The following is a 15,641-nucleotide window of genomic DNA, read 5'->3' as shown; positions in this document are numbered from 1 at the left end:
GAGACTTCCTTTTCAAAGGTTATATGTCATGTAATCTGCTCTGTGTTCTGCTCCAAATCCTTTCACAGCCTTTACTTGACCATACTCAATTTTTGCAGCTTTGGCTCAACAACCAATCACAGATACTAACTCAGGAGACTCAGAGCTTGTCCTGCCCTATGTAAAGGTGAACTATTCTATCCTTAACCTAACAGGTGACCTTTACTTCGAGGTACAATGTAGTGCAACTGTGATGTTTTACCAATGAAACAGGATCTTATACAGCAATTTGCCTTCCATAGGCAAAGGACAGTCGTATCAGCCCATCCAGCCAATAAGACAAATGTGCTTGGAATAGGACTGGCCATTGCCCCCATGTTCAACTACCATTTCATTAAACCCCATTAATGGGTAAGTTTTTACTGGGAGATTTCCATTGGGATTTTATAGCAAGCTTTCATGTGCTGGATGCTTTGTATTATGCAAATGGACGTAAATCTGCTTTCTCTGGAATGTTCTATGCACTTCATGAGTCCACCCACTTAAAAAGTACTTTATGACAGACTGGATTACCTTCATTTGCTTTTCTCAATCCACCTTGTGGATTGGTGGTTTGACTGGGCAGCTTGGCTTGGTGGGACACTGTATCTTACAATGCTTGCTTGCAGCTTTGCTAGGAGCCAAAGTCACATGCCATTTAAGTCCTGGTACTTTTATTGTTATATGATAAACTCTCAAAAGTAGACTTTCTGAGTTAAAGGTTCTGTGTGATTTAATACATTGCCGTATTGCTTTACAAAAAGGTTGTAGCAACAATGTCTGAGAGAAAGTCTTTCTGATCCTCTAGACCAGTTTATTTCCCCTACCATAGGTTATCCTGTTTTCTGGTGCCTCATAGTTTTTGCATTTATCACAATTGTAATAAAGTTTTAATTAATTGTGTAATGTGTCATTTTCCTGCTAGAATATAAGCTACATAAGGACAGGCTTGTTTTCACTGTACCCCAGTATTCCAGACTGTGCATCGCATATAGTAGCCATTCAGGTGACATTTACTAAATAAGCAAATGAAATAGAATCTCAAATAAATCTTGAAGACCAGGCAGAGGGAAAAGAAGGGAATATTTGAGACAGGAACAAAGTTCTTAGCAAAATCTTGGAAATAGGATTGCCCATTTCATAATTTGGGGACAGAAAATAAACCAGCTTCAGTAGAGCAGAGTTTGTGGTGGGGAATTTTGGAAGATAAAGCTGGAGATGTAGAGTTGGGGCAAATTATGGGAAACCATAAGTGTGAACATCAGCTTGTCAAGCAGCAGGGTCCTCATTTGTCAGAAATACTGAATATACCTTTCAAAAGGTGACCGTATACACTGAGATGGTAAATAGCTTTACTTAATTGTATTGGAAGGAAGAAAACACTTGTAGGATTTGGAGAATAGGGTTCAAAAGGTTTTTAGCCTTAAAATATGCTCTCCTTAAGCAGACACCTAAGGTGGGAGGGTATAGTTCAGTGGTAGATCACATGCCTAGCATGCATGAGGTCCTGGGTTCAATCTCCAGTACCTCTATTAATAATAAGTAAATAAATATATTGATTATATTACATTAATAATAATAAGTATATCAACCAATAAGTAAATAAATAAATAAAACCAAATTACCTCCATTCCCACCCAAAAGCTATAATGGCAAAAATAAAGAAAAATGAGGGAGGAGGGTATAGCTTAGTGGTAGAGTGTATGCTTAGTATACATGAAGTCCTGGGCTCAATCCCCAGGACCTCCATTAAAATAAATAAGTAAATAAATAAACCTAATTACCTCCCCCTAAAACAAAACAAAACAAAACCCAGACACCTAAAATAGCTAGACTACAAAAATGCATAGTCTCACACCTTCGTATGCACTGTTACAACAATGAAATACTGCCCATAATGAACACCTTTAGCTTCCTTTCTACAACTTCCAGAATCCTTGTCATGAGGACAAATTCATTTACTAAAGGAATTTTAAACTTTTTTTCCCTCACATTCTGCTGAAAGGATTTTGCTTAAAAGTTTAGGAAACAACAGAGCATAGTTGACATTGCCAATAGCAGTTTCCATGGGTTACTGGGCACGAAAACCAGACTGGAGTAAGCTCAAGAAAAAAATGAGAAAAGAGTGCCAAGATAGTAAGTTTAGGCAAATTAGAGGAGTTTTGAAGTTGAGATATAAGGTACATACCAAGACAGTTATCCTTTTAAAGTGTACCATCCAGTGGTTTTTAGCGTACTCACAAGGTTGTGCAACCATCACCACTAATTCCAGAACTTTTTCATCCCCTCAGAAAGAAACCCCCTATTGGCAATCATGCCTTGTTCCCTTCATTCCCCAGTCCCTTGCAACCACTGATCTACTTTCTGTCTCTATGGATTTGCCTATAATGGACATCTCATCTAAAAGGAATCATACAACATGTGGTCTTTTGTGTCTGGCTTCTTTCACTTAGCATGTTTTCAAAGTTCAAACTTGTAGCATGCATCCATAATTCATTCATTCCTTTTTATGGTTAAAGAATATTCCATTGTATGTATACCCCATTGTATGTATGTATATGTGGTGTATAGTTGATGGACATTTGGGGGTTTCTATTTTTTGGCTATTATGAATAATGCTGCTATGAACATCCACGTACAAGTTTTTGTGTGAACAAATGTCTTCAATTCCCTTGGGTACACTGCTGGAGTGGAATTGCTGGGTCATTTGATAGCACTATATTTAACTTTTTGTGGGCTTGTAAAACTGTTTTCCACAGTGGCTTCACCATTTTACATTCTCACCAGCCATGTATGAAGGTTCTAATTTCTCAACATCACTTTATTTTCCTTTAAATATTATAGTTATGAATTTAGAATTCTGCTGTAAAAAGATGCACAGAATTGGACTGGTGGCTAGGAGAGGGTGGTTGTATCAAACTTTTTGTTTTTTGTTCTAAGATGGGATATATTACAGCATGTCTGTATACAGATGGAAATAATCTAGTAGAAAAGGGAAAATGGATTATGTAGCAGAGACTGGGCAGTTGTGGGTGCCGTGTTCTCGAGCAGGTGAGAGGGTCAGTCCAGAGGACAAGTGGAGGAGTTGGCCTTACCTGGGAGCACAGGCAGTTTACCCAATATGGTGGTGCTTTGGGCTGAATGTTTGTGTCACTCCGAAATTCATATATTGAAATTTAATCCCCAAGGTGATTGGATTAGGAGTAGGGCCATCAGGAGGTGATTAGGTCGTGAGGGTGAAGCTTCTTGATTGGGATTAGTGCTCTTATAAAAGGGATCCTGGAGAGATTCCTCACCTTTTCTCCATGTGAGGACACAGCAAGAAGTAGCAGTTTGCAACCCACAAAAAGGCCTTTACCAGAACTTGACCATACTGGCACCCTGATCTTGGACTTCCAGCCTTTGGAAACGTGAGAAATAAATTTTTGTTGTTATAAGCCACCCAGGCTGTGGTACTTTTGTTTTAGCAGCCTGAATGGACAAAGACAGGACAGAAGGCAGAGCATGAGGACAGATGAAGGCAGGATGATAGCTTGGCGGCGAGCACCTATGTGGATCTTTTTGTGGTTTTTTTTTCCCCAGTGAAATGAGCAGCTGAGATTGAGGATGGGTAGAAGATACTGAAGATCTGAAAAGAAAGAAGAAAGCGCAATGTAGACTTTTAGGATGAAACTGACTAGATAGAGCAGGACAGCGAGGCATCTGTCAGAGCCACTTGAAATTAGTGATCACAAGTTTAAAACGAGACCAATCAGTATTTTTTTTCCCTCCAGCATCTGACCTTCTCTCACCATAGAGATTTTTGTTATTTGAATGAATGAAAAATAAAGTGAGTTAATACTGAGTTTATGTTACATGCACAAAGAGAAATGCTTTATGCTAGATTTTATTTAAATTAAGGACTTCACGTAAGAGCAAAGAATAGCACATTCTAGTTCAATTTTTCTGATCAAGGTAATTAGAATAAACAAGGATTTCATTTTAGTGCTTTTATTTCTCTTGAGGATGATGTTGCTGAACAAAGAAGGATATAAAGTTGACAACTGGTTTTGAATCTGTCCATCTACATACTATTTTCAGAAAAGGAGGAAACTAAAAGTAAATGGTAGCTTAAGGATCTGGTATTCTCTAGAAATTTCCTTCTAAAATTCTGAACTGTGCTTGATTGTCCATTCATTCATTCAACTTCAACAAGCATTTTCTCTGTATCTCCTTTTTTTTTTTTTTTTTTTTACCAGTTACAGGAAAAACAAAACTAAATTAAACATGATTCCTACCTCAAAGTACATCGCAGGCATTTGGATGCTACAGTTTTTAGAAGAGGTAGATATACTTTTATTTGAATCAGTTCTTTTAAAGAACCTAGTCCTATATAGCATCACATAAAATTAGCACTGATAATGTTATGAAATTTGTAAAATAAGAAGTTCAAACATTAATAAATTTAATGAATCATATATAAAGGCTTTCTGGCAGGGCTTCTACTTTTTTAACAGTAAACATGTGCTCATAAAGACTGCTTTGTCACAACTACAATCATGTGCTTCATGGAATTTTAGTTAGGATACACTACTAGAGTCTTAAGATTTTTATCCTTCCTTTTTGAAGTCTATTTGGTGCTTCTGAAGAATTAACAATCTTGTGACTGTTAGTGCCTGTGACTCAGACTTCCATTGAGATCAAGGCAGAACCGTGTAGTCACTCCACTGCAGGACATACAGATGGACGGTGCGTGGCAGTGTTTAAATGCTCTTCGGAAAGCTAAGGCCACAGCTCTGTGCATTGGCTGCAAATGCATCCCAGGGTTACATTTTTCTTTTTTATTGCTTTGTTTATCACATTTTGTTTAGATAAATAGTCAAAATGAACTCCATTGTTTGAGAAAATCATAAATGCAATTTAGTCACTGAATATGGCTGTATGTAGGTTATTACTGTGGGGAGTCGTCTTGGTTTGGCCAAAGTATCATTTTCATTGAAAATTCTGCAGACTAAGTCCTTTACAGTTCCATAACACTTAAAAAAAATCTACCAAAATTACCACGGTTTCACATGTAAAATTTGATTGTGATTTGATTGTGAATTTATTTTTTCCAGGACTTTTAAATTATGAGCATTATTTGAATAAAAGAGAACCAATCTATTATTTAAAACTGAAATACAATTTTATTTCATAGATTTTTTTCCGTATAATACACAAAACAATGAATCTGAAGCCATGTTCAAAATACAGGAGTGTGTGTTTATCTTCCTCATTGTCTTTCACATTCTAAGATGATACTGCTCATGGTGACTGAAATCAGACTGGGTGGCTTAAACCACAGAAATTTATTTGTTCACAGTTCTGGAGGCTGGGAGTCCAAGATCAACCTGCTGGTGGGGTTGGTTTCCGGAGAGACCTCTCCTTCTGGCTTGCCTTCTCACTGTGTACTTACGTGGCATTTCTCTGTGCACATAGTCTCTTTCTCTTCTTGGAAGGATACCAACCCTATTAGATTAGAGCCCTACTATTATGACCTCATTTAAGCTTAATGACTTCCTTAGAGGCCATATCTCCAAATATAGTCACAATGGGTTTGGGGGCTACATGGGGGGTGGGGGCAGGAAGTGGAAGGGTGGAGACACAATTCGGTCCATAACACTAGTTATTAACAGACATTATATGATATTCATTTGTGATTATCATCGTTATACATAAACTTTCTCAGTATTCCTCTACCTTTCAGATAAGCTGCCACTACACTTTGCCACATTGCCAATTCCATTCTAGTTAATTATAATGCAGATATCTCTACTGAGTGCTCCATGTATTCAAGGAATTATCCCAGATTCTGGAGATATATCCATTTATGAATCACACTACCCATTTTTAAGAACCTGTAGCCTGGCCAGATCTTTAAAAATTCAGGAAATTGCTACCTTCAAAGACATCTAGGAGTTCAGGAGTCACAGACTGTGAACCGCCTTACCTAACATCCAACTTGCTTGTTAAAAATAAAAGTCTTTTATTCACTAATTAATTTAACCAATGTTATTGAGTATTAACACATTAAATAAAGTGTTTGGCCTCATGAAACGTGTCTTCTAATGGAAGAAACAGACAATAAACATATTAAGATATAGGATGTAATGTCAGGTAGTGATAAATATTCTGGGTTAAAACAAAGCTAAGGAGAAAGAGGACAACTTTCTTTAGGGGGACAACTCTCTTTAGGGGGGAGGCTGCTATGCAAGACAGGTGCCTCTCTTTAGGAAGTGACAGCTGAGCAGAGACTTGAAAGGAGTGAAGGAGTGGGCCAACATGGCTACATGGAGAATGAACTTTCCAGGCAGAAGACAGGTGCAAAGGCTCTAGGGCAGGGGCGTGGTGTGTTTCAGGGTCTGTAAGGAAGCCAGTGTGACAGAGCAGACTGAGCCAGGAGGAGAGGAATAAGTCATGATACTGACGAGGTGGCCAGGAGCTAGAGCATGAAGGATCTTGTAGTGTTTTAGTTAACACCGTAAGAAGCCACTGAAGCAGCTAGAGAACAGAATAGAAGCTGATTTATATTTTACAGCCTCTCTGGCTGCAGTGTGGAGAAAAGATGGGGGAGCAGAGGCCCAGTATGAGGCAGAGAGACACCCACAGTGACTAGAGTCAGAAATGATGCTGGTTTCCACGAAAGTGATAGGATGGAGGCGTGTGTGTGTGTGTGTGTGTTTCAAGGTAGGCCCAACAGGTATTGTTATCACAATTGATTAGTATTTTTTAATCATGAAATGTTACATTCAAAAAACCCCCACAATACTCCTGGACCAGTATGCCTCAAATCTGTGCATCAGAAAGAAGGAAACTGTCACAGTCAAGAGAAGCCTAAGGAGACATGATGACTAAATGCAATGTGGTATTTTGGATGGGATTCTGGAACAAAGACATTAGGTAAAAACTAAGAAAATCTGTATAAACTATGGCTTCAGTAATAATAATGTATCAATATCAGTTTATTAATTATACCAAATGTACCACACTAGTGTAAAATGTTAATAGTGAAACTGTGTGTGTGGTGGGGGGGGGAGTAATATGAAACTTTCTATACTATCTGTTCATTTTTTCCAAATTCAAATTAAAAAGGAAAAAAACCCCAACAATGTAGCTCACATACACGTATCCAGGAGATGGTAGTAGTGATGGTGGTACAATATGAACATACTTAATGCCACAGACCTAGACATTTAAAAATGATTAAAATGATAAATTTTATGTCATGCATATTTTATTTCAATAAAAAAAAGTTTTTCATTTTTGCTTCAATTTGTCCTGTTTACAACGTTTTGAATTAGGTGACTTGCTCAAGTGGTAGGACTGATATTTGAATCCAGGTCTGACTGCCTCCAAAGCCCATGTCTTAACCACCCTGCTTTATTTTCCCTCCATTAGTGTCCCTCCTCCTCGTGCTTTACATATATTCTTACCTCCTACAGAGAGTTCTTCCCCTGTGACTCTATCCTGCTTTAGGTCTTAAGATTACTAGCTTATATTCATTCAGTCAACAAATATCTACCGAGCTTTTTCTAGGTACCAGGAACTAGGCTAATACCTTTTCCACACTTGTGTAATTCTCACCACAGCCCTGTGTAAGAGGTGCTGCTACAGCCCTTAGAAAACTGCAGCTTGGAGATGTTAAATCACTTGTTGAGTATTGTAGACCTAGCTGGTACCCAAGCCAGGCATTAAACTCAGGTGTGTCTAGCTCAAAAGCCAAAGCTTTTAATAGCTTCCTCTGTTCATTGGAGACAAGAGTATTATTTTTTATTATTTCTTGTACTGTGTTTACTACGAGGGAAGGTTCACACCCCACATTGTCAGTAGCTTAAGTCGCCCTCATTCTCTGATTATACCTGTATTTTACGATAAATTCCTCTGGTTATTTTTTTACAGAGGTACTGGGGACTGAACCCAGGACCTCATGCATGTTAAGCATGTGCTCTACCACTGAGCTATACCCTCTCCCTTATTTTTTTTTTTAATGGAGGTACTGGGGACTGAACCCAGGACCTCATGCATGTTAAGCATGTGCTCTACCACTGAGCTATACCCTCTCCCCTATTTTTTTTTTTAATGGAGGTACTGGGGACTGAACCCAGGACCTCATGCATGTTAAGCATGTGCTCTACCACTGAGCTATACCCTCTCCCCTATTTTTTTTTTAATGGAGGTACTGGGGATTGAACCTTGTACATGCTAAGCACGTGCTCTACCACTGAGCCACATCTACCCACCTGAAGCTTTTTTTTCCTAAAGTTTTTAGAGTTATATAAAAAAGGATTTTCTACTTTACAGGTGCCAGTATGAAGAATTAATGTCCTGACAAACAAAGGAATCCAGTATTGTGTGTATTGAGAGGACTGGTGCTTCCTGGATTTCTCTTATGAACTGTTATCTTATGAACAAAAGAAACAAGACTGGTGGTTTCATCTGCAGATAGATTTTTGTTTATACTTCAGCTTCTTCATCAGTCTAGGTACATATCCAACTTCCTATTTGATTAGTCACTGATTTTTTTTTTGGTACAGTGTCTACTTTCAGGTATTTGCATTAAACATTAGTAAAGTCTTAATAGAACTATTAGTAACAAAATCATGTTAATTTTGGCACCAGTGGTCTTGTTCCATTGACCTGGGAAAGTTGTCTACATCCTATGATTGTTTGCTTCTGGGGAAAAAATTTTACCGGTATCCTTAATTTTAAGTCAGTTGTGGGTCCAAGAGTCTAAGGGACCTGTTTAGTTGAAAGATATGGACTCAAGGTTCAACACTCTGTAATCTGACTGCTGTCTGAGAGGTTAAAGGAACCTGATGGGGCTCTTTCCATCAAGGTTCAAGTGCAGTTTTTTGTTGCTGTCTTTTCCTGAATACCATCACTGGTATACCATCCAGTGTATTGGGCTGAAGTCCTCATCAGGTGGAGGGTCTCTGAAGGCCTCTTTGGCCTGTTGGAAATAGGCTTCTAATACAGCACTAGGTCCTTACAGTATTGGGTCATATGAGAGTTTACAAGAGCATGAGTTTCTATCATTAAGGGCATCAGTCAACCAGTAATGATTTCATAAGGTGTCAACTTATGTTTCCCAAAAGGTGTTGATCTTATTATCACATAAACTATAAAGGTAGCACTCAAGGCCAAGGTAATCTGTGGTTTCAGTTAATTTTGTCAATTTTAATTTTAGAATGCCACTGGTGCATGCAACCATTCCTGAAGATTGAGGACGGTAGGAACATGGTAGTGCCATTACGTTTGAATAACTTTGTCTGGTTGTTTTATACGTTGTTCAGTAAAGTGAATCCCTCTGTAGCTTGAAATTAAGTTTGGGATTCCCTGTCCAATTGTACCAATTGTTCCATTCACAGAGGAACAGTATGAAGGGTCTAGTATAGCTGGGGAGCTCTAATGCAGGAGGGTTTTATAAAGCCCATTTGAGTTCAGTAAAGGTACCCTCATGTTTTATTTCCCAAGGGAGAGATTCCTAAGTGCTGTTTTGAGGTCACAGAGTGGGGAAGCCAATAAAGAAACATATGAGACACAGGACTTAACAATATCCCACAAATCTAAGGAATCCTTACAGGTCTAGGATAGTTTAAATGGCATTTATTCTTCCTGAAGAGAGATTCTTTTTGAAGAGAAGTCATGACCTAGATAATGAACCATCTCTTGTGAGAACTGAATCTTATCTTGAGGCTTTACAGCCTTTATAAGCCCCACTTTAACAGATATGTTGAATCCATTCCTGAATTCTCCATTGAGAAGGAACAAGGAAGCAAATCATCTACATATTGAATCAAGGCAGAATTTCTGAGGAATTGCAGCACAGAATTTAAATTCTAATGTTAAATTTGTGAAAAGTACAAGGGAGCCTCAGTAAATTCCTGATGCACTATTGTCCAACAAGACTGTTGATTTCTCCAAGTAAAAGCAAATAAATATTGACTTACTTTGTCCACTGGGATGCTGAAGAAAGCAGAGCATACATCCACAACTGTAAACCATCTGGTTTGGTTGGTGTATTTGCCAACAAAGTAATTAGGCTTGGTACCATTGGAAACTTCAGTATCACAATTTTACTTACGGCTCTGAGGTCTTGTACAAATCTCCATCCCCATCCATGGGGTTTCCTTAAAGGTAAGACAGGAGTACTGCAAGAATTGATACAGGGGTAAAAAGCCTCTGATTTATTAAATCTTCTGTTATAGGAGTAAGCCCTTGTATGGCTTCAGACTTTAAGGGGTACTGAGGCAAGTTAGGAAGCGGTTTAGATGAATCAATCTGAATCTTAATGAGTTTGGTACTTTTTATTTTTTCCACATCTGTGGAAGAAGAGGCCCATAGAGTATCAGATTTCAGAGAGATTTATAGCATCTATACTTTTATAGAATTTAATAGTCTCCTTAGGACACATAATGCCTAAGTGTCTGATGAGTCTGGAAATTCTAAGGTTATTTTTCCTGAGGAAAATTTTATCTAGCCTCATAATTTAGACAGCAGTTCTTTACATACAAAATTCAGAGAGGTAGTATCACATAATAGAAAAGTATGACTTTCAGAGAAATAGCCAAGGATAACAGTCATGGGCTCCAATAAAAGAACTCTTTGAACTTGACTGGAAACTCCCAGCACTAAGATATTTTTATTACTCTGAGGAAGTTCTTCATGTATCATGGTGGGGGTTAAAGTAAACAGAATTGCTTTGGTATCTATCAGTATGGTAGAAATTTCTCCATGTAAGTTTAGTTTAACTTTCATTCTTGATTTAAAGGATTATTGAAAGTAGCTTACTGAGAAATTTCTCAGAGCCCTGTCATTGCTGAGTATCACAAGAATTTGGGAGTTGGGGCTCTCTCTTATAGGGCAACTGGATTGTTTAACAGGCCTTCTATCTAAAAGTGGGCTGTTCCTCTTCTAATGTTCCTTTTGATGATAGTATTCACAGCCATCTCTGTCAATAAGGGCAAAACGTGGAGTAGGATTGGACCTCCTGAAGTGGGATCAAGGTCCTCGTAACTGTTACAGTTGTCGGGCCATGAATTTATTTGTTTGATAGTCTTTTTTCTGTTCTATTGTTTTTTCAAAATGTTCAGGAAGATGAAGCTCTGGGAGAGGCGTGACTTCCTATTCTAAGCTATGCTTCTGTAACAAACCACTGAGTTCTGGGTGAAGCTCATTAACAAATGGGCACACAAGGCAAAAATAGTCACCAGCTGTTTGAGACCAGAGTATTGTCTAAATACTACTTCTAAACGAATTCAGAAATCTGCCACTGGTTCATCCTCTTTCTGTTTACAGGATTGTATTATGGCCCCATCAACTCTCATAGGAAAACCTTTGGGAACTGCTTCAAGAAGCCATTGACTTATTTTCTTGCTCTTTTTATTCTATCTCTGGTGGCATATTTGTTGGGACCCTTAAGATCTTAGGAAGGGTCTTTCCAATACATTTCTTGAAGCCATTTTTCAGCATTTCTTCGATTCAGTATCATGTTAATAAACTGGTAAAAATCAGGTAGTTCAGGGTCACAGGCACCAAAAAGAATTTTAAATTCTTCTATAAATTTACCTTAGTCCTTTTTAGGGTCTGGAAAATAATTTACAATGGTTCGAAGATTGGCTCAAGACCAGGGTTTAAATTTGTCTTTAGGTTCTCTACAATGACTGTATCTATAAGGAAGCCTGGGAATTTCACTGCTGTCTAGGAATCCAGGGAATCATGGGCTTTTTCTCCTCTTACAGACAGAAAGGTGATCAAGAAGCTTGAACAAGACACATGTATGCACAATAAAGTCAGAGAGCTCAAGACACAAAAAGCAGAGCTTAGATCCAAAACAGACTTACCCTAGAACTCTGTGGTTGGTGAGAAAGCAGTGAGCACAATGAGCTTGGCAGGCAGCAGCACCAGGTTATTCACCAGCCTTGGGGCTTGTCAAAGGGTAGTCTTCAAATCCCAATAACGACACAAGAAATTGTCATAAAATCATCAAATTAAAATTAAGAATTTATTGTGCATACAAAAGAACAGTTTGCAAACTGGGAGACTTCAGATAGAAAGTGGCAAGAAGCTCAAAGGCATGTCTTTATAGGATGGCTTCTAACAGGGGATTGAGGAAATTGTTTAATTTTCACAAGGACTGGTTGTTACAAGAGTTTCCAAACAGCAGGGGATTAGTTAAAAGTGATTGTCTTATACCTAAAATGGAAAACATTTTAAGTTTTGTTTATGATTATCAGAGACATTTGCAGGAAATAACCTAAATTAAGTTTTGTCAATGTTCATTAAGTTTTGCTTACATGGCTTAAATGGTTTTTGTCTGCTTGGGGGATTTTTAGGCCTAGTCCCCATTTTATTTTAAGAAACCCAAATCAGTCTACAAGGCCTTTCCTTATCCCCTCAGCCTAAAGTAATTATTTGGTGGTTCTCTTTAGTGGAGGATAATTGGTAAAGGGGTTGGGCATGGGGGTGGGGGAGGGGAGGGGTATCTCAAAGAGAATCCACTTAAAACAGGGAACAAAATTTCATAATTAAGAAAGATAAAAGGACTGATTATAGTAGGGAAAGCCAATCTGGAACAAAGCTACAACAAGCCAAACACATACACATACACACCAAAATATAGTAGATAATAATTATACATGTGTTATTACTTTCACATAAAAATATGAAAGATGCAGTGTTTACTTGAAAATGTCTATGTTGTATTATTTAGCCTTCATTTACATAAATGCTATTATTTTTAAAAAATAGGACTAGTTAACAGTGACCATTAGTAATAGGACTAATTAAATAATGTATGAGAAATATATAATATTTTATATATTTTCCTCCTCTGATACAGCAATTAACTTTTTTAAACAATTGAATATTTAAATTTTGTAGGCTATACTATTCTTAAGATACCAAAATATAATTTTAAAAGGAGAATATAAATTCAATAGGATTAACTAAACATTGCTACATTTATTTAAAAATAGCAATGACATGTTCCAGTCTCATGATACAGGATATTTTCACTCTTTTGGTTTCCTTTTGCAATAATACTTCTCTGAACTGCCTGCTGCCTTTAGAACATCCTTCTTTCCTTTCATGTAGTGATAAAACTGAATACAGTCAAATGTAAAATTCTCTTCGACTTGCAGTTGTGCTCTTATCAAACCCACATTACACTGATTCCTGGTGTCAGTCCAATGTGATGACACCAATCTAAATATCCTCTCAACAAAAACATTTGAGCATGGAATATTTAGGATTTTACTTACTAGCAAGAGCAAGCTTTGAGACTTGTAGGAATTCACTTCCAGCTCTCCAAAAATGTCCATCCATTTTTTAATCTACAGGCTTATTTTGGTAGACCAGCTGTTTGTCAATCAGGTCCTTTGCATCTAGAAATTCATCACAGAGGTTGTCCATGTGTAAAATGTCCATCATTTTTAAACATTCTGAAGCACACTGGATGTCCTTATAAGTTAAACCTCTCTTTCTCAGAGAAAATGGTTTTAAAGTACAGAGGTAATCTGACCTTGTGAAATTGAAACTGGATTCCAAAAAACTTACCATTCTAGTAAAGAAATTGAGAAAGTCCTGTATAATTTGGTTGCCCTTTTCTGGTGACACTTTTTTCCAGTTCTAAAGCAGTTTTCTTTCCAAAAAAAATGAGTCATTTTCCTGCTTACATGAGTTTTTGTCACAACTTACACATGATATCAAATTACTCAGGTGCAGACAGTTTATCCTTTTCTAGGCTCCTTATGGCCTCTTCAAAGGTCATCAAGCAGTTCTGGAGAAACAACATATAAATTTCTGTTGTATTGTAATCCTTTTCTCCATTCTCATCTTCAGTGTATTTCCAAGTTAGAGAAGGGCATTCTTCTTTTCCTACACTTTGAAAATAGTATTTTATGGTAGGCCAACATTTTTACATCTTTTCTATGGCTGGCAACAATGACAGCCATCTTGTTGGCATCTGTCTAAAGAGTCTCTCTCCTTCCATTTCTACAAAGTCAAAAATCTCATTAAGTGCTTCTGCACGTTTTGAGGAAACAGAAAAGTAACCAAAAACTTTCATTATGAAAGCCTCAATGTCACAGGAAAGCAAATCACACCCCTTTTTAGCAGTCTTGTGTACAAGGTGCACAGGACATTGAGCAGGTAAGATCTCTTCATTGTCTTTGGTAAGAAGTTTATAGACTGAGTGGAATTTGCTGAAATTTACATCTGCACTATGCTGAACATGCAGATAGGTGAGCAAAGTCTAGGTTGTATTTGGACAGGATATCAACAATCTTTTGTTTTATGTTTTCTGAGGTTTCGTTAAAATCTTCACAGAAATCAAGAAGACAGTTTGAAACTCTACTTTTCAAATCAAAGTACCTAAGAACTAGGGGGAACACTATTTTATTGCCATGATCAACACAACACTTGATATACCATAGAAAGCATGATTGTTGGTAAGATCTGACAGAATCAGCTCTACACTTAAGGGGCCAACAGATCTGTGATCAAAATCTCCCCTTTTGTTCACCCACAGGACATTTTAGTTGCAACCTCTGAATCAGGAAGCATAACCTTACTCAGTTGCACAGAACAGTCAATGGAGCAGTAGGACAGCGCATGCTTATTTGTGTGGTATGCCCAAGCTAATTCAGTGGCTGCTATTTTCGTTTGAGCATTGGTGTCTTTTTGGGAGATGAAAACACTTTATATTGATTCAAAAGTACTTGCTTGTCTCATCCCAGTCTAGTGAGATTCAGTCTCCATAAATGTTGTCACATCCCCTTTTCCACTGTGGCCAACCTCGAATTCTTTTCTGCATATTGTGCAATAGGCCCTGTTTGGGTTATTTACCTCCCTAATCCAGTGGTAAGTGTCCTTCCATCTGCCATTAAAATAACATAGCTGTTTATAGTCTTCTTTCTCAGTATTGTCTGGGTCACGTTGGCATTGGTATTGAACTCACTCTCATTTTCATTATCTGAACACTTAGAAAACATAGTCACAATATTCACAAAGTTAAAAATTAGACTAGCACTATCTCCATACAAAGCACAACAGTTAATTGGACTGTTAACACTCATAACAAGAACTTAAGTTGCTCTGAGAAAATGCTACAATGGATTTTTTTTGATATGCAATACAATGGATGTATTATGTGAACCACACAAATCATGGTTGCCATTATCAGTGGTCAATGGAAGGCTGACAATCACCACATTCATTCCTGATTAACAGAAGGCAGACAATCATCATATTCATAAAAATGGTGTCAACATCAGCCCCTTTTTGAGGGACCATAATATGGGTTTTATATCCTTCCTCTCCCCTCTAATCTTTGACTCACTACTGAAAACCAGGACATTTTTTACCCAAGAGGAGTTTCTTGGAACATGGGACTTTCAGGAACAGTCCCAATCTGGTATGGTTGGTCACCAAAAATAAAGTTCATTATTCTCCCATTTTCATGAGTGAGTCTGGCTTGTATTTTCAGATCTGCTATTTTGACTTTAGCAAATTATATTTAGATAGACTTTCTGAGAAGTGTAGTCTAAGGTAAATCAAATAAAATTGGTTAATCAGATCTTTCTGACAGTAGTTTTTCTGAAAGT

General features: G+C 37.6%; 2 non-coding genes across 2 annotated transcripts; both read right to left on the bottom strand.

Moving 5' to 3' along the window:
* Positions 1-8,024: 8,024 nt before the first annotated feature.
* On the bottom strand, positions 8,025-8,099 carry TRNAV-AAC (transfer RNA valine (anticodon AAC)). The gene has a single exon. It is a non-coding gene; the product is annotated as a tRNA-Val (tRNA).
* Positions 8,100-8,116: 17 nt separating this feature from the next.
* On the bottom strand, positions 8,117-8,191 carry TRNAV-AAC (transfer RNA valine (anticodon AAC)). The gene has a single exon. It is a non-coding gene; the product is annotated as a tRNA-Val (tRNA).
* Positions 8,192-15,641: the final 7,450 nt, after the last annotated feature.

Source organism: Camelus bactrianus, chromosome 13 (genome assembly GCF_048773025.1).
Source record: "Camelus bactrianus isolate YW-2024 breed Bactrian camel chromosome 13, ASM4877302v1, whole genome shotgun sequence".
NCBI lineage: Eukaryota > Metazoa > Chordata > Mammalia > Artiodactyla > Camelidae > Camelus > Camelus bactrianus.
This window is presented reverse-complemented; position numbering and strand designations above follow the sequence as displayed.